The 20,619-nt window shown below is 36.9% G+C and overlaps 1 protein-coding gene, 1 long non-coding RNA gene and 1 other non-coding gene across 6 annotated transcripts in view; all 3 read left to right on the top strand.

The window, feature by feature from the left end:
• The window catches only part of LOC138714615 (uncharacterized), a 183,315-nt gene that overhangs the window by 1,009 nt on the left and 161,687 nt on the right, over positions 1 to 20,619 (top strand). The window lies entirely within an intron of this gene.
• LOC138714612 (putative fatty acyl-CoA reductase CG5065) overlaps positions 1 to 20,619 on the top strand; it is a 233,714-nt gene that overhangs the window by 59,910 nt on the left and 153,185 nt on the right. For 2 of the 4 annotated variants that reach the window (XR_011336046.1, XM_069846640.1), the window contains exon 1: positions 18,680 to 18,792. The exons of the other annotated variants lie outside the window; for them this stretch is intronic. The gene's annotated coding sequence lies outside the window, so the exon portion shown is untranslated. Of the gene's footprint in view, positions 1 to 18,679; positions 18,793 to 20,619 lie in introns of those variants that run through there. 4 annotated transcript variants of the gene reach the window in all.
• TRNAT-CGU (transfer RNA threonine (anticodon CGU)) lies at positions 12,876 to 12,949 on the top strand. The gene has a single exon. It is a non-coding gene; the product is annotated as a tRNA-Thr (tRNA).

The raw sequence follows: 20,619 nt of genomic DNA, 5'->3' as shown, positions 1-20,619 counted from the left end.
TTATGTTGTTATAAACGAGTGTCGTAGTAACCGAGATTCATATTATCAATCTAGTGAGGTGGAAAATGAAAAATAACAAACTTTAATTAGACTTATTTAAGGTTTATGTATTGACTTTTATGCCTACAATGAACATAATAAAATACACGTAGGCCTACAATTATAAATACAGTATTCTGTATTAAAACAGTTTGTTCAGTACTCACCAAACTACTTTACATAGAAATGAAGTAATCAGTCATTTAACTCTGTTGTCTTCTACTTGCCCAATACACACTTTCTAGGGCTAAATTACGTTCTAAGTTCATAATTTTAGTTGCAATTTCACTGCTCCCTTCCTTAGCTTCATAGAACATGTTCATAATTCTAAATACTTCTAAAGCGTCACTCACTTCTTTTAGTGGCCATACTGCGTTAAAATGCGTGCACTTAGTGAAAACTTCCTGTCGAAACTGATCTAATACCGCATGAATTCGGGCAGGTTACAATGGGCTGGGGAATCCGCCTGCATTCCAGAGGTCTATGACAGAAGGAGACTGTAAAGAATTTGTCAGGGTCAGATTTCAACAAAATATTTCTTAAAAGACTGTGGTTCTTAGAAAATCTTATTCCAAACTGAGGTAGAAAATGACGTTATATGCGAGGTCATATTAAGCAAGGTAGGAAAGCATATGTCTTATGGGGAATTAGTTGGGACCACAGAATATTTGACGTTATAGGCGAGGTGTCGCACAAAACGAGGTCGCTATAACCAAGTTCTACTGTATATTAAACAATCTCTGATATGTGACTATCCACAATCGCATACAGCAAAAGTTACAACATAATCTAAACAATATAAACAAGATAAATGATGGAAAACTTTTAATTAAGGATGATGAAATAAACATGAATCATTTTATGTACAAATTATTGAAAGTACAATGTTGGCAAACAAAGAAACAAGTGCTAGGGAGATGATAAAAACAAAAAATTCTAGAGAAGTGATAAAAATTGTATAAGCAGCCATGATTGGTTGAAACACGTCGTTGCATACCGTTTTATTGGTCAAAAGTAGTATGACATAGTAAAAGTCTTTATAAATTTAGGTCCTGCTGTGTTACAAACTTTGGAGGACATGCTTGACTTGCCTTTACGAGGGCTGAATCCGGGACGGGTTCGTACACTTGCATTCGTGAATCAGACGCTGACAGGTGAGCCATTCTGCCTCAGTCCCTGATAGAGCCAGGTTCCGTTTCGCAGACGAGTAGCCTGGTCATCCCCCGGAGCCCCAAGCCGACCCTGATATATGGGCCGCTGATAGCGCCAATTCCCGTCCTCGTACGAGAATCCTGGTGTGACCCGGAATCCAAGCCCTTCCTATATCAGCATTGGAAACCCGTACCTCCCCTCAAGACTTCATCCCAGCTTATTTTGATTACTGTATATCAGTGATGTCAAAGCAGGCGCATTTTTCTGGCCTTGACGTCGTGCGCGGGCATTAAGCGCTAGGTATGGAACGAGAAATAAGCAGCCTGTTGGATTAAGAACACAGTGGTGCACAAACTTCAAACGGCACGTGAAATTTTATGTAAATTTTATATGGCTTCTTTCTGTTTGTTATTTTCTATATTGTCTGTAAAACAAAAGTACTAACACCTATGCAGTTGTGTTTTAAACGTTAATAACATAATAAAGAGTAAAGAAGGAATATTCACACAAATTCCATAATACCTACAACTATATTGTACTAAGTGAATTAAACACATCATTCATAAAGAAAGTGTTATCTCAAAGAAAGGCACTGAATATGTCATGATAAGTTGAAATTGATGTTGATGGTATCTTTAGCCTTATAAAAGTAATCAAAACAATATTATAGTATAAAGCAAAGTTGCCTAGGTATATGTTTTAACTGTAACTAATATTACTTAATAAAACTCTTATCGCATTATGCTTTTAGGTGATATTGGTACGCAACTTTCTGTTATCAGAATATTAAATTATCTCTAAATCTGCTGAAGCTATAGACCTGACGTTGTACCAACAAATAGGCACATATCTTTTTTTGTGATGTAACAGTATTAATTGCTTTGTTAATTAATTTCCTTACAAACATTTTCCATGTGAATATTTTCAAACATTTTAATACATTATCTTCAGTAATACGTATTTACGATATATTAGATTTACAAAACATTGTTTCAGTACCTGTAAGGCTACTAAACAAACTTATCTGAAAATTTCACTTTTCTGTAAAAGAGTTGAGAAAATATTCCGTTTGAATAAAAAAGCAAACTTGTGAAAAATGAGCACTAAAATTAAAACTTACATTCATATTGTAACTTTTATTACAAAACAATAATGTAATTTTATTATTTCAACAATAGTCACTTCCAATAATTTAGTTTAAACTCTTCCGTCAACAATGGGTTTTCCACTCCACACAGTGACACAGTATTCGTTATTGCACTCCACAGACGACAATGACAATTTACTTGGATTATTGAGAACAACAATGTACTGCTAATCTTAACTAATGTTCACAAAGCACTATTTACAAATCAGAACTGTCAGTTCTCAGTTCACATTTCGTTTGCCTTGGCTAGTTCTTCTAGCTCAGTCACTCGAGTTCACAGTATCTCAAACCCCAGACCTTCAGAGACAGTCCACTGAACTTCGAACTCAGGTCCCCCAACTGCGGTCCACTGCACTCAAATTCAAGACTTTCGACTCCCACAGTTACGGACACAACTCAAGTCGAACTCCGGTCTCGAAGCTGGCTTCACTGCTACACAAGACTGGGTGGCTTGCTGTCCACGACTACAACAACTGCTCAAGTTCACTCGCGTGTCGTATTTTATAACCAAACCATAGTTTCGAGAAATTACCATTTCGCGATCTATCGACAGATGCCTAGAAGATGACGCCTATCCAGACTTCTCTGGATTTCTCCCCTCAGTCACCAGCTGCTTACTTCCTCCTCACCCTTCGTCACGTCCGCGCCTCCACCTCGAGCCCCCTCTTAAGTCTGTCCCCTCCAGACCCGAGCGGGCGCAACCTTCTTCACTGCGTCGCTCGTTTTCTCATGCACCCCCGACCTCTGTGGGACGCGATCGACTCCCGACTGTCACAATATAATACACTTATACTTCAGACAAATCTAAAAATTAACATGGATACAGTTTTAATAAGTTCTCTTCCCTTTATCTATTGAATCAGTGCTGGCCATCCCTGAATATAGCTCGACCAAGCGGCATATACCACTTATTTCGTCTGTCTCTTTCCTTTCCGCTGTAAAGTGCTCAGGCTCTCCTGGGCTCTAAAGCGCGCGCTTGCTCCTATGGGCATCAATTGACATCACTGCTGTAGAGATAGTTGGAATGAGATGGAAGTGAAGGGTGTTGGTGGATGATAGAGGGAACCGAGAGTACCTCGAGAAAACCCTCCGCTTTGTCCACCACAAATTTCATCACGATCTGGCCGGGAATCGAACCCGGGCCGCATGGATGCAAGACTAGCGCTCTAACACTTGCGACACAGACGCGGCGGAGGACACGTTTAAAACTTTACGTAATGAAAATGTAGACCCAAACACAGAGGGTCACAAATAAATGAAGTGCCTGCTGATCATAGGGTGGCTGCTTGCCAGCAGACGTAAGCAAGGCATGTGGAATTTCTATCGAACTCCGCGCCGACTGGAAAGTGAAATGACCGCCGAGCGCCTTCTTCAGTCTTATCTCTTTCTAATTTTAACGTTCGTTGCTGTAACGCATGTCTTGTTACGTCTCGCGCCGTGACGTGGCGGCAACTTCTCCTACTTCTGCGCAAGGCAGGTGGTCTAAACTAGATTTTTCAGGCTTCATCTGGGAATTGGGAAGAAAAATAATGATTTGGCCTAAAATTGTTTTTCTAATCTTATCTATCGAGATTATTTCTTACGTATAGCGGGATTTATACCAGTACAAAGAGAATACTTATTTAGGATTACGAATACTGTGCTAAAGTTCTTTACGATTAGAAATAGGCTACATCTAAGTAGTTCCACCTTTTCGTCTGTCACGAAACGATTTATGAATGTATTATTATTATTATTATTATTATTATTATTATTATTATTATTATTTTACACAGTCATCACTTTATTTTTCCATTAACACTAATATCTAGGTAATTGTCATTGTCTCAATGTAACACGTGCTGTGCTGATCATACTAATTGTACAGAGTGATTTATATAGAACTGACACATTTCTTTCATTAATTGTTTCAAAACGAATTGTGCTAGCGACAGCTTATTATACCTAAAATGTAGAGGAATTTTGGGAGATTATTTACCTCTATAGCAAATGTTGAAAATGTCCTCCATCCTGCATAAGGCACAACTCAACACGTCGTTCCATGTTACTGGCCACTCGTTGGAGGACTCTGTTGTCAATAGCTTGAAGCTCCTGTGTGATGTTGTGCTTCAGATCGTCCAATGTCCCATAGAAAGAAGTCCGGCGTTGTCAAATCCGGAGATCTCGGTGGCCACAGGTTCCTGGAAATTATTCGGTCGTCAAAGAAACTTTTCGCAGCTCTCTGACACATTGAGTAGGTGTACCCTGTCTCCTGCGACAAACGTCTTAATGATTTTTTTGGGCGACTGCTCCAGTCGTGCTCTTACGTCAACAACAACCGTGGGAAGCCTAGATGAACGATGCTTGCCCTTTTCACTCATCAGAGATCCAGTTGTTTCCAATTTGTTTACCAGTCCCAGTATTGTGTTTCTTTTGGGAGGATTGCGAACACCAAATTCTCTCTGATATGCCCTTTGAGTAGCTGTAATTGAATTCGTAATCCAGTATTGCTTCACAAGAAAGAGTCGTTGATTTAATGTGTACTGCATTTTCACGTTGACACAAAATGTCGAAAACAGCTGCCAACAATAGGAATAAAACATAAACATCTTCGCATCTAGTGCTGCCAACAATAGGAATAAAACATAAACATCTGCTCATCTAGCGACAAGGAATCGAAACTCCAGAACATTCTGCTTAATTTGGTGCTAAAAGTGGGTCATTCCTGCCAACAATAGGAATAAAACATAAACATCTGCGCATCTAGTGACAAGGAATCGAAACTCCAGAACATTGTGCTTAATTGGGTGCTAATATTAAGTCATTGAATGAATTTCCAACGGAATAATTAAAGAAAGAAATGTGTCAGTTCTATATAAATCACTCTGTACTATTCCTTTAGTTGTGAGATTATATTCATATGTATTAATTCTTTTTTTTTAAGTTAATACTTGTATACTAGAATGTATTTTCCTGTTTGTGATTATGTATTCAGTCTCTTTTTTATTATATATATTTTTTATTATTATTTTAAAGTTAATACTGATTGTGTATATGTATTAAATCTCTATTTTTTACTTTATTATGTTTATTATTATGTTTAAGTTAATATTTGTATACCGATATGTATTTTTCTGCATGTGATTGATCCTGGTTGAGTGGAAGAGAAGGCCTGATGGCCTTAACTCTGCCAGGGAAAATAAAACTATTATTATTATTAAACTTAGTGACATGAATTGTAAGTATGGCATTGTCAATTACACTACCACTGAAAGTTTGTAGAATTATTGGCAGTGAAAATTGTCGTTCTGCCGCTTGTAAAATATAGTTGTCTTCTAGTCGTCTAGAGAGATTCTTCGCCGTACTTCTGGTAATGAAATGGTTTCATGTTCGTACCCTATTTAGAATTCTCCATTTTTTTGCTGTGTTATTCTGTGTTTGGAATTAATGTTATAATTTATTTATGGTCCTATTTCTCGTATGTTCAGGATAAATTAAAGTTTTCAATATTTTTGCTATTGAAAAAGTCCATTTATGTATTGAAATTTCTTCTGGAGTGCCAGACGAATTTTGGTCACATTCACTACGGCACCCACAAGTCTACTTATTCGGTTTAAAGCATGTGAAAAGTAATGCGTTTTATTACAAATAAAAGTGTTTATTTTAAACAAATAACATGAAATAGAGATTTATTCAAAACTCACTGTAACAGATGAAAGAGTAGTGGAACGGAGAAAAATTCTCTCCGGCACCGGGATTTGAACCCGGGTTTTCAGCTCTACGTGCTGATGCTTTATCCAATAAGCCACACCGGATTCCCGTCCCGGTGTCGGATCGAATCGTCTCAGTTTAAGTTCCACCTCTTGGGTTCTCTCTAGTGGCCTGCCCTCTGCACTACGTCTTAGATATCTATGAACATAGGACAATGTACACACATGTGTGGAGGTGCACTCGTTATGAGTGACTGATTGGTCGGGATCCGACGGAATAAGCGCCGTCTTAAATCACAAGTGATTTACGCATAACATGTATATTGTTTTAATGTACCGAAGTACATATGAAGTTCCCATGCAGATATTCTGCGTCATGTACGATGAAAGAGTGGGAATCCGTGTGGCTTAGTGGATAAAGCATCAGCACGTAGAGCTGAAAACCCGGGTTCAAATCCCGGTGCCGGAGAGAATTTTTCTCCGTTCCACTACTCTTTCGTTATTTTATTTCCTATATACATGTAATCTCATAAATACTGTAGCCTAAAATCGTATAAACGGTTGTCTTAACAGACATTTCCATAGACGAAATTGCCAACTTTCATAAATCGTTTCGTGGCATACGAAAAGGTAGAATTACTTGGATGTAGCCTATTTCTAATCGTAAAGAACTCCCCATTATGCATGGACGAATATCCACACAAGAATACAGATTAACAATTTCCTCTTGAAAGGTCTAATTTCGTAGTACTTAAAATCCCATTACAAATCACTGATGCTATCAGTTGAAATCACTGCATTAAGGACGCTGTAGTAATTCAACTGCTGAAATGTACAGGGTGTTTTGCGAGATCGCACAGATCTCTGTTTGGTCCGCCTGAAACAAAATGGAAAACGTGAAGGCAAAGCTTGCGGACTTCAGAATTTCCACAGAAGCCTTCCACGTCTGTTGGAATCATCCTTCTTCAGGAATTTGCTTCGCAATCGATCCTGATGTCTGCCGAGAGGTCTACTCTCTCCTGGCTCTTGCGTGTGCTCCCAGTGTAAAGTCGCTAATCTATATACTAATAATAAATCTGTAGCCGAAATTTTTCTGGTAATTTTCGATTTTCCAAAAATAATTGGTCCTAACATATATAATTAACCACCCTGAAACCGAAAATCGCTTTTTTGAAATTTTTGTTTGTATGTCTGTCTGTATATTTGTTACCTTTTCACGCGATAATGGCTGAACGGATTTCGATGAAAATTGGAATATAAATTAAGTTCGTTGTAACTTAGATTTTAGGCTATATGCCATTCAAAATACGTTATTTAAAAGGGGGGTTATAAGGGGGCCTGAATTAAATAAATCGAAATATCTCGCTTATTATTGATTTTTGTGAAAAATGTTACATAACAAAAGTGTCTTTAAAAATGATTTCTGATAAGTCGTATTCTTTGAAAAATTTTGATAGGACTGATATTTAATGAGATAAATGAGTTTTAAAATTAAAATAACTGCCATCTAAGGCGGTGTATTGAAATAAAAAACAAATGACTTCGTCTATAAGAGGCCTTGGACACAACAATCGAAAGCTATGAAACATAGCCTACAGAGAATGTTTCTGTGTTTGTATGAAGTAATATCGGAAGCTAAATTAACCGATTTGTATAATTATTTATTATTTCATCATTGGAAAGTGTAGTTTCTCTGGATGGACATAATGCTATAATGTTATTACAGTAACTTGTGAGTGAATTGAGGACAGGTAAGATTAAAATAGCTTCTTATGCACAGAAAACTTGATAGGTTATTCTGTATATTCATTTCCTGTATTTCTTATAATAATGTTTATGAACATATTCATTTTTATCTCAGAGAATTAACGAACAACGAGAGTGTATTGATTTAGTATGCAGTAATAGTACGTTAGCTTAGCAATACATTATTTTATAATACAAATTTTAACTATGCTCAATTGAATCGTGTTAAAATACATAAAATACATATGCAATAAATGCAATGCAAAAAAATTGGGTAATGAGCCAAGCAGATTATGTTGCGCTGTTGTAAAAGCTGTTCCTCCTGAGATTCAAGAGCTCCCACAACAAATTAAAAACTTTCTAATTCGAGTACATCCGTTATCAACACACTTTTTCATAATATAATATAATATAATATAATGTAAACATAATAATAAATCTGTAGCCAAAATTTTTCTGTTAATTTTCGCTTTTCCAAAAATAATTGGTAATAACAATTAATAACATGTTAAAGGAATTGTCATTGCACCGAATGAGTGATCTCTGGATCAAAATGATCGCATTTTAATATTTTAAATACAATTTAAATTAAGTAACATATTAAACGATTTATCCTTCTATCAAACACGAATGTTCCCTGGATCAAACGTCCTATTTTAATTATGTAATTACTTTATATTTATTTCTAACGGGTGCAGCGGAGCGCACGGGTACAGCTAGTATTTATTATAAATTGTAAACACCGCTGTTATTTACAATGCGAACTACTCTGCGCATGCTTAACATGAAGCCAAGAAACTTAAAAAAAAGTTTCTCTCAGAAATAAATCATTAATTTTTAACAGGAGGAATTAAGTGTTCACAACAGTCTCAGCGCCAGGTACATGATTCTAATATGTGCACGGATTATACAGGGTGTAACAGAGTAACTATTCTTAATTTTCTGATGTAAAAGAGGACATGAAATTAAACATTTTTTTCTTAATAAAGTATGTCCGGAAATGCCTCGTATACCTCATCACTCACATTATGGCTGGATTTATGTTTCAGCTGTTCTTGTTACCATGGAAATAATAATTGAAGTTAGTTTGTTGTTGTATGTCACAAAATATCGTCTGTTTATTTAATTCCATGGCATTAAAATGCACGGGTTACAAATATTGAACTTGCAGACATGCATAAGGCATTTGAAGCAACTTACGGCAATGCTAATTTGGCAAAGCGAATCTATGAGGAGCAACACCCTCGGCTCCATATTCCGGAGCTACTTGAAGAGTCCTGATTAATATTCTGAGAAATATTCTGCTATTGAAAAAGTCCATTTGTGTATTGAAATGTCTCCTGGAGTGCCAGACGAATTTTGGTCACATTCACTACGGTACCCACAACCTACTCATGTGAAATATAATGCGTTTTATTACAAATAAAAGTTTTTTTTAACAAATAACATGAAAAAGAGATTTATTCAGAACTTACTGTAACAGTTTTTTCTCTCGTAGTAATTCAACTGCGGAAATGTACAGGGTGTTTTGCGAGATCGCACAGATCTCTGTTTGGTTCGTCTGAAACAAAATGGAAAACGTGAAGGCAAAGCCTGCGGACTTCACAATTTCCACAGAAGCCATGTCACATGTATTTTCAAATGTATGCCGTTTATCAATACCTTTTGTACCTGAGTTTTTAAATGTACTTCACTCCCACCCCTTCTACTAGTAAACTTCCAACACAACCAAGGCCGCGTACAGGCAGTCAAGCAGTACTGAGTATAGTACGTTCCAGAAATATGTTCGCGTTTTCTAGTGACGAAACAGCTTTCAATATTGAATCATATTTTCGCACAGGTGCTGTCGTCCGTTTGCCTACGTCGCATCCCGATTTTCCCCACCTGCTTCTGCTTACGCCTCTGAAAAGGCTAGTGGCTGGGCTGTCTTAGTCTTTTCTGAAAACATTAATTTCTGTTAGGAATTGGACGTCTACGTAATATTATGCAACTGTTTAAAATAACTTAAATAAAAGGGCCTCGTTAAATAATTGTCACGTGATTTCCCCCCTTTCTACGATCCTCCGACATAACTACTTGGACGGGCAGTAGATAGCATGTCTGAGTAATTTTATTTTTTCGGATCGGACAGAAGTGAAGACTGAATTTATAGTACGTAAGGTTCGTTTCTACAGAGTAGGTACAGAATTATTTCAACATGAGTTATTAGTACGAAGGACGAAACTGGTAAATGGAATTAGGTACAATAGTCTACAGTGCGATAATATGCACAAAAGAACTGAAGCCTGTATCGAAATGAACGGCCACCATTTTCAAAAATATGTTTAAATATTCATATTTTGATTATTTTACAATTTAACTTCATTCTCTATAGTGTACGCTAATGTGCTGTAGACAGTATAATATACACTGCATAATGAATACGTCCGCATGGACAGCTCAGTTCGTGAGTAAAAACACTTATTGTTAATACTGTACTGTATTTTGATTAAACAAAAACCTAATGAAAATTATCAGACTCGAAATTGCGATATTTCCTAGTTTACGTAAATGGATGAACTACTTTCCTTCCGTCCTATACCTAGTAAAGTGATTTGTTTTTATTTTACGCAGTATCATCGAACTCCAGTCGTGGGAAGGGGTAGCAAAAGGTATAGCCAGGTTAATATTAAAAATGTTAGTAAAAATAAAATGATGTCCCTGTATTAAATACAAGAGGCAACGGCGTAAAGTGAACCGCTCTATCTATATCGACTGTGAGGCAGCATTTTCTAGAAAAGAGGATTCGCGTTGTTTACAGCGTGGCGTGTCAACTTATAATATAATCTCGGAGAAGACTAGAGGCACTCAACCCCGGTTTGAGATCTTTTATTGCCATTTTCTCCGTTGACGCCTCGTCTATCGTATGTAGGTCACGGTAGGCACGCCATATCCTACGCACAGTGAAGGTTCGGACGCTGTATTCCTCATTTCTGTACTGGGCGTTATCTTCATTTATTGAGAGCACTGTCGAATATTACGTGATGTGGTGCAGTAGCCTACATGAACTGTACCTTGAATATCTTCGGTTGGTCGTAAAATTAATCAATAGTAATATGCGTTACAAGAGCGGTATGTTGAAGTTTTTATGTTCGAGGGAAAGTTTGAAAAAGCGAAACGTAGTTGAGCTTTTTTAATTTCCGAGAATTGAAAGAAAACATACCGCTCGTGTATCGTACATTATTTTGTGCGAGGATCGTTTATTACATACCTGAAAGAGGAATTTCTAATTAGATGCAATGAAATCTCCATCTTGGTTTCTGTTCAATGACGGCAAATTTGCAAAAAAAAAAAAAAAATCTATCTTCAACATTGTTGCTTTAAAATGTTTTCTGTGTTTACTATACTCCAGCAGGCCGTGATATACGTCTGTCTTCCCCCCCCCCCCCAGTCTATGGAATCTTGTTGATTTTTTCACGGCTTCCTTAATGTTACTTGCATCACGAATGCAGTAACTTTAGTGGAGTTGTAGAGTTTACTTAATTTTTGCAAATATTTAAAAACAATAATTAACAGTGCAATTTAGGTGAAATTGCAGTGTTAAGTTTCCAATTTATAATTATTACTATGTTAAACGTCTCCAAAAATAATATGTTAAAAGCCTAAAGCAGTAAAATCAATATGTCTCTTAAGCGGTAAGAAGAGGGAAATTGTTATGTGTGTTAGGTTGGGAATACTGAATGCCAAGCAAATACGCACGATCTCGCGCAAAAGTAATTTAACGAACTATTAGTTTTTAATGTTATTTCTTCTCTCGCTAACCACTTAGTCTAGAAATAGTGAATATTAAAGGTTTTTTATTAATTTGTCCCACAGAATAATATCTGTAATATTGACAATTAATATTTGAGGAGAAAAATTCGCTCCGGCGCCGAGGATCGAACCCGGGTCTCTTGGTTCTACGTACCAAGCGCTCTGACCACTGACAATCAAACGTTCTGATGGGGGCAGATAAAAAAAGTTATTTTTTTTCTTTCACCATGTTAATAATGTCAAAAGAAGTGCTCATACAAATTTTGGCCACTCGACCGCATTTACGAGGGCCGTAAAAAAATAAGTTCGCCATGGGCCGTTAACAGAAGAAAAACACAATTGCATTGGGCAAATTTATTGGAACAGACACAGCAATTGTTGAGCTATTTTTCAACATATGAGGAGCATCGTTTCAAAACGTATTATGTGCAACTTACAATTTTTTTTACACGAACGACGAAAAACTGGATTACTCGTAAACCGGAGAAATTTTCAAAACACTACACAAAACCATTTTTAAGTACTGGTTTCACAGTTTACAAATATGACGACTTGGAACCACAGCATGAAAGAAGTAACAAATTTAATTTCGTCCACTGGGGGACTTAATACGTTTTGAAACGATGCTCCTCATATTTTCCATCAGAATTGAGACATTTCTCATATCATGGGATCGACAGAGAGAGGTGCAGACGCAGTCAAACGCTGGTTCCGATCTGAGGCGGCTTATTTCTACGGCACAGAAATTGATCCCATGGTATGACAAATGTCTCAATTCCAGTGGGGGATATGTTAACAAATAGCGCAAGAATTGCTGTATCTATATCAGTAAATACTTCCATGCAATTGTGCTCTTTTCTATAAACAGCCCCAGGGAAAATCATTTTCTGGACGGCCTCGTAATTGCGGTCGAGTGGCCAAAATTTCTATTAGCACTTCTTTTGACATTATTAATATGGTGGAAGAAAAAAATGTAACTTTTTATCTGCTCCCATCAGAACGTTTGGTTGTGAGCTACGCCGAATTCAATCCACAAATATTAATTGTCAATATTACAGATATTATTCTGTAGGACAAATTAATAAAAAAACCTTTAATATTCTCATAGCTAGCAGTGCATATTTCTGTACAGATTACTGTGCACTTAACTGCGGAATCCCTGCCAAATAGTCACTCAATTGAGTGCGCCCCTTGTATAATGGCAGTTGACTTGGACATAAAAAAAAAGTCAACGTATATGCCTAACTTGGGGTCCGGCCACAAAGGGAAACACTGAAGGAGGAAGGTTCGGTCCGGTGCTGTGGATTGAATTCGGCGTAGCTCAGTGGTCAGAGCGCTTGGTACGTAGAACCAAGAGACCCGGGTTCGATCCCCGGCGCCGGAGCGAATTTTTCTCCTCAAATATTAATAGAAATAGTGAGCTGGACTCGTGCTTAAGTATAGATTCGAATATTGCTGGAGCTGATTGTACTTACTTAAAAATTTAAGGAACCCGGAGGTTCATTGCCGCCCTCACATAAGCCCACCATCGGTCCCTATCCTGAGCAAGATTAAACCAGTCCCTACTATATCCCACCTCCCTCAAATCCATTTTAATATTATCCTCCCATCTACGTCTCGTCCTCCCCAAAGGTCTTTTTCCCTCCGGTCTCCCAACTAACATTCTATATGCATTTCTGGATTCGCCCATACATCCTACATGCCCTGCCCATCTCAAACGTCTGGATTTAATGTTCCTAATTATGTCAGGTGAAGAATACAATGCGTGCAGTTCTGCGTTGTGTAACTTTCTCCATTCTCCTGTAACTTCATCCCTCTTAGGCCCAAATATTTTCCTAAGAACCTTATTCTCAAACAGGAAACTCTGTTCCTCTCTCAATGTGAGAGTCCAAGTTTCACAGCCATACAGAACAACAGGTAATATAACTGTTTTATAAATTCTAACTTTCAGATTTTTTGACAGCAGACTAGATGACAGAAGCTTCTCAACCGAATAATAACATGCATTTCCCATATTTATTGTGCGTTTAATTTCCTCCCGAGTGTCATTTATATTTGTTACTGTTGCTCCAAGATATTTGAATTGTTCCACCTCTTCTAAGGATAAATCTCCAATTTTTATATTTCCATTTCGTACATTATTTTGGTCACGGGACGTAATCATATACTTTGTCTTTTCGGGATTACTTCAAAACCGATCGCTTTACTTGCTTCAAGTAAAATTTCCGTGTTTTCCCTAATCGTTTGTGGATTTTCTCCTAACATATTCACGTCATCTGCATAGACAAGAAGCTGATGTAACCCGTTCAATTCCAAACCCTGCCTGTTATCCTGAACTTTCCTAATGGCATATTCTAAACGAAGTTAAAAAGTAAAGGTGATAGTGCATCTCCTTGCTTTAGCCCGCAGTGAATTGGAAAAACATCAGATAGAAACTGACCTATACGGACTCTGCTGTATGTTTCACTGAGACACATTTTAATTAATCGAACTAGTTTCTTGGGAATACCAAATTCAATAAGAATATCATATAATACTTCTCTCTTAACCGAGTCATATGCCTTTTTGAAATCTATGAATAACTGATGTACTGTATCCTTATATTTCCATTTTTTTTCTCCAATATCTGTCGAATACAAAAAATCTGATCAATAATCTATCTGTTACGCCTAAAGCACACCGATGGAGCTAATGAGTAGTTGAATTCAGCATAGTACGAGATTTTTGTGAACGAATGGAAAAGGAGATACTCTACAGGACTGGATGTATCGGCTCCATCATCAGGGGAGACGAGGAAAGAGGGACCTATCTGTTGAATCCGTTACCAAGAGATATTTACTGAAGGTCTGGAGAATAGTTCTCAGACTTCGGATGTATCTGCATGGATCATGGTGCAAGTCACAAGATTTTCGCTACAGAACAGCATTACGTATTCATTTTTGATGTCATCCAAGAAATTCTGTCTTTTGTAACTTGGCAGTGCAGCAAATAGGCGTAGTCAATTTCACTCGGACTTCTGTAATTGAGTTTCGTATTTAATTCAGCTCTTTTTGTAAGGGTCCAATAACGATCGACAAGAAAAAGAATTCTCCGTAGCGTCTACTTTCTATGCAGTTCAGGCAGCATTCATGCGATGCTGGGTGCCGCTTGCTTAGAGAACGCCATCGCCGCTTAAAAATACATGTCGCTGGCATGTAATCTCCTGGTAGCGATCATATTTCATATTCAACCATAGTCCTTTCGCAGGTGAAAAGGATGCGCTGTTGCCACTTCAGGTGATACAAAAGCGAAAATTTTATTCTAGGCTCATTCCTTTCGATTCGGGCAATGTCCTCTTTCACTTGGTCATGTGGATGAATTGATTGGCTCATGTAGTAGGGTCATTCATTCATTCATTCATTCATTGTTCTGCCCAAGGGCAGGTCTTTCAGTGAAAACCTATCATTCTCCAATCCTCCTATTTTCTGCCTTCCTCTTTGTCTCCTCATATGATCCATTTATCTTAGTGTCATATATCATCTGCCGCTTACTGGTAAAACTGTGCATCTCGCTCACTATGTTACATTTACCATCAATAGAAGCATTCCCGTTGTGGAAGAACGATGGATTGGTCTCAGAGAAAATATATCTCTACAAATGGTCCTTCTCCATTTGAACTCAACTGGGCCTCAATCCGAGACTCCAATGTAGGCAGTCCGACACAAACGAGTTCGACCAACGCAACGGTACCTTATGTGACGTCTGCCTGCATTCATACAAGCAGCATGAATATGGATATCTCTTTGTCGGTGTTTGTGCGGTTATTTTTGTGTAGAGATAACGCTTCAGACGAAGTCGTTCCGAAAATCACTTAAGAGATGGATAATCACGAGTTACATCATTGACGGATATCTGTACCAGCTGTCACGACTTTGCCTCTTATCTGCGGGCTTGGTTCACGTCGCAGATGAGTCTTGCTTGTATTGTGCAGTGGAGGGAGTGGATTTGAAATCGAAAGAAACGTATTGGTCTGATTCATGCAGCAATCCAGGCTATTTCGTGTGTTCATTTTATCTTGCGTATAAAACGCATTTTAACACTTTTATTTGTCTAACGGTTTTATCTTGCATATAAAACGCATTTTAACACTTCTGTCTGACGATTTTATCTGGTATATAAAACTCATTTTAACATTTGTATTTGTTGTTTAATTGTTTTATCTTGCATATAAAACGCATTTTAACACTTTTGTCTGACGATTTTATCTTGCATATAAAACGCTTTTTAACACTTTTATTTGTCTCACGATTTTATCTTGCATATAAAACACATTTTAACACTTATTTGTTGTCTGACGATTTTATCTTGTATATAAAACTCATTTTAACATTTGTATTTGTTGTCTAACGGTTTTATCTTGCATATAAAACGCATTTTAACACTTTTGTCTGACGATTTTATCTTGCATATAAAACTCATTTTGACATTTGTATTTGTTGTCTAACGGTTTTATCTTGCATATAAAACGCATTTTAACATTTGTATTTGTTGTCTGACGATTTTATCTTGCATTTAAAACTCATTTTAATATTTGTATTTGTTGTCTAACGGTTTTATCTTGCATATAAAACGCATTTTAACACTTTTGTCTGACGATTTTATGTTGCATATAAAACGCATTTTAACACTTTTATTTGTTGTCTGACGATTTTATCTTGCATATAAAACTCATTTTAGCATTTGTATTTGTTGTCTGACGATTTTATCTTGCATATAAAACGCTTTTTAACACTTTTATATGTCTCACGAGTTTGTCTTGCATATAAAACACATTTTAACACTTATTTGTTGTCTGACGATTTTATCTTGCATATAAAACTCATTTTAGCATTTGTATTTGTTGACTGACGATTTTATCTTACATATAAAACTCATTTTAACATTTGTATTTGTTGTCTGACGATTTTATCTTGCATATAAAACGCATTTGTAAGCTTTTAATCCTTGGTTTAGGTATCTAATCCGGGACATTTGGTTAAACGTATAGCAAGTTGAGTTTTTTTTTTTTTTTTCATATGGACCCTGATTCGTGGACAATATTTTAACATTAGGAAATCCGTGATATTTAGGCTAGTCGAGGCATAATATTTTTTTATAATTTATTTAATTTTTTTATTTACCAGGACATTCGAAAAGTAATGGCAACATACAGTAGTTACTGTTTCACACTAAATTTATTTAAGCTTCTTTTGACAATACGGACTTCAAATATAGTCTCCTGCCATGCCAACAATACGTTGCCAAATTCTTGGAAGACGGCAGACTCCATCTGAAGCAGCATTTCTGGCTATATCTCTCACTGCTCAATCTAAAGTCTTCGGATGTCAACTCTTGATTGAAAGCGAATGCCTCGCTTCCACCCAACTTGCAATAGTTCAGTATGGTAGGACTTCTCTCCCACAGGCTTCTTGTAATGCCCTAAAGCACTGAGTTGCATGTTTTTCTCTTGCAACTTGGATTTTTATGAAGCACCTTTGTTTGTACCTTTAGGATTGTGTTTACTACAAATCAGAAACAACCACTGTATTTACAAAATATGGCTACTTCGAGACTCAATATTGCAAATTCATGAAACAAGCGCTGTTCTGTTACGTAGTACAAGATTTCAATGGTCACCGCTAGGAGCGCTGATTTGCAGCATTGTTGCCATTACTTATCGACTGTCCAAGTAAATAATATTTTGGCTCCTAATTTTTAAGATACTTAACATTTCTCAACGTTAGATCTCAGATAATATATCCATGAACATGTACGAATATTTTCATTGAATTTCGTTAAAATTGGATGCGTATCTGCAATACTCGTAAATTTGACCATATAACACCTTCCCTCCAGTTACTTTCATGGGTGCGTCTGAAGGAACGAAGAACAATACATTCCCTGTCTCTTCTGTTTAGAATCATGCATACGTCTACTCCGAATTATCTGTTATCGCGCTTTCAATTTCTTACAACTCTTCGAAACCGACATCAAGCACTTCTTTCTATCCCTCATCATAGAACGTCTTTATACTCATTCTCCTACTCTCCTGCGGGACAAAATTTCGGCACATTCGGCGACGCTGATATAACCTCTGCAATTGCGAGCGTCGTTAAATAAAACATAACATTAACATCCTCCTACACTGTAGAAATACCTCGACTCTTGAATTCGTTACCTAATGACGTCAGGGACTGCCGGACTTTATCACAATTCAACATTAAATTGGAAAATTTTGTCTTATTTAATGCTTTTTAGGTATTGCTAGAAGTATTGATTTGTGTTTTTTACTCTAGATTAAAATCGCAAGTTTCTTGTTTATGTTAGTTAATTAGGATACAATTAATTATATTTAATCACTCATTTAAAGTTTGTATGACTGCAACCTGTGTATATTTTTGTGTGGCTTTACTTTGTTTATAGTGTTTTTTTTTTTTTTCCTTTTTATTTCTGTTATTGTATTTGTATTTCTGGTGGTATGGAAGAGAAAGCCTGATGGCCTTAGCTACACCAGAATAAATAAATAAATAAATATGGAGAATTTTGAACATCAAAAATATAGTTTCGAGAAAAAAGACAAATTTGTGAAAAGAGGGACAATACTCACATATGGAGTAGGCCTATACAGAATTCGCTCCTGGACTTCAAAGATATGCAGGCAAAAATCGCTTACTATCAACTTCCTAAGTGCCCAAGGAATATTTTCGTACAAAAAACCGAAAATTGATTTTTGACTATTTTTTTTCTAAAACCCGAGTCATTGTGTTCCTTAAGATCAAGAGGGCTACATAGACCTCTTGCTGAAGATTCACCAAAATCATGACCTGATTGTCTAGCACGGAAGACGGACTCCCTGGCCGTACGTTTAGACACACAATGTTTATTCCTAGCACTATAAATTGCTGGTTTTTATGCTTGTGGAACTCCGTTGAAGGTATCGTGATTTCATTTGCTGTGTGAGAGCAATTCTTGGAAGTGTTTTTTCGCAGTTTTTAATTACCGTGAAGGCAGTGAGGCAGTCCATTCCTGTATTAACGAACGCGTTCTTACGCATGGGCTTCTTATCTAAACAGTCTTACGCTTGGAGCACTCGTGATAGCGATGGAACAGTGGAAAGTGTCTGTCATAACCCAGATTTTTAACACCTGTGAAAAGCAGTGGACGTATCCAAGGTGAACGGACGCTGCGCTCTTGTCTTCGTGTTCACAGGTAACAGGCTCATTTTACGTCATCTTATTCCTTTCCCATTCACGTGGTGCAAGGGGATTGAATTACAGGCTTTCTTGTCTCTCATTTTGCTGGCGATTTATATCTAAAGAAACTGGGATTCGATTCCCGCCGGATGGTATCAGATTCGTGATAATGAAGCAGATGTGGTGTAGGTTTATTCATTTCCCCTGTCTATCTCACTCGTACTTTAAAAATAACAAACATTTTTAGCAGCGTGTGAGCTACCTGGATGAAGTGGTGACAATACGCTAACATTATGCTGGGTGCTCTGTACGTTGTAGTGTTTACGTCGCCTGTCAGACATTATGAAACGAAGTATAGTTAACCAAAATTAAATTATGTCTGTAGGATGCGTAAAGTAAAATTCATTCAAATCGTTTCACTTGTTTGTGAGAAAAATTGGGGTTTACATGTCAGTGTTTTCAGATTTTTTTTTCATAAGATTGTTTCTCAAATATGTTATTAATAGTACATTATGCAACGAGCCTATAATGATAGTAGTTAAGACGCAAGTATGTTTGTTTATGAAACAAGCGCAAGCGAGTTTCATAATTTTCATACGAGCGTCTTAATTACCATTATAGGCAAGTTTCATACGACTTTTTATGCTCGACCATATTTCTAACTTGAAATTACTCAGAAGTATACATTTTATTTGTATCTGATAGACGATCGGAAGTGACCTTGTTTATAGCTCATGAATTGTGAGATGTGCGCAGACGCGAAAGTATTGATTTTTTCCAAGGAACAATAATGTCATTGACCTTGATGTAATGCAGAGAATGTATAACCTGGAAATTGATTTAGAATTGAAAAACGAGATGACAAATTGAATTTATTTGAATATTATTTACAATTAACGGTAATTATTTTAGTAGCAGAACATAACCTTCTGCGACAGTATTGGATTTCCAGCCTCCGTGACGTTTCCCTCGTCTTTCGATTGCATATCCGAGAATAATCGAAAACCTGAACTTTAATGAATAGGTGTACTTTAATGACATGCATTAAAGGACTGCTACCAGGTGTATAATTACTACATTTCGGCATGGTCGAGCATAAAATTATGTAAGTAATTGATTAACTATCGGACTTACTCGTGTTAATTATGTAAGTCTGTGCGGCTTACATCTGTTTCATTACACCATCCTCAGAGCCTACTAGATCTCGGCGTCATCTCGTACTTCTCTGCCTGTTGTGTGGGTGCGTTTGATTGTTGAAAAGTGAAAAGAGGACACAATACATCTACATACGCCGATCACATAACCAATGCTAACCATACATATAATAACATATGTAAATGCGGACATGGAAATCCTACACATACAACCCAAGAACCAAAAACTCAACACACTAGAACAATACGAAATATACAAACACATTAAAACACACCCCGATCAAATTCTCAACAAACAGATCAATTTCAGTACATACACACTATTTGACTCCACTTTTCAACAATCAAACGCATCCACACAACAGGCAGAGAAGTTCGAGATGACGCCGAGATCCAGTAGGCTCTGAGGATGGTGTGATGAAGCACCGAAACAGCTGTAAGCCGCACAGACTTACATAATTAACACGAGTAAGTCCGCTAGTTAATCAGTTACTTATATTCAAGTGTTAAAAGTAGTGTAAGCAAGATTCAAAATAAAATTATGTGTTCGCTAGAGTATTAAATTTTACACACGAGTTTCCTTAATCTGTCTTCAAAATTTTAAAAGAATAGCTTTAAAAATTGATGAGATACAGAACAAAATGTGGGCTGCTGTATTTTATAGCTAATTTACAATTACCTTGTTGCCT

The sequence above is a fragment of the Periplaneta americana genome, chromosome 15, assembly GCF_040183065.1.
Source record: "Periplaneta americana isolate PAMFEO1 chromosome 15, P.americana_PAMFEO1_priV1, whole genome shotgun sequence".
NCBI classification, from domain to species: Eukaryota; Metazoa; Arthropoda; class Insecta; order Blattodea; family Blattidae; genus Periplaneta; species Periplaneta americana.
Note: the sequence above shows the minus strand (reverse complement) of the source record. Positions and strands in the feature narration are given on the sequence as shown.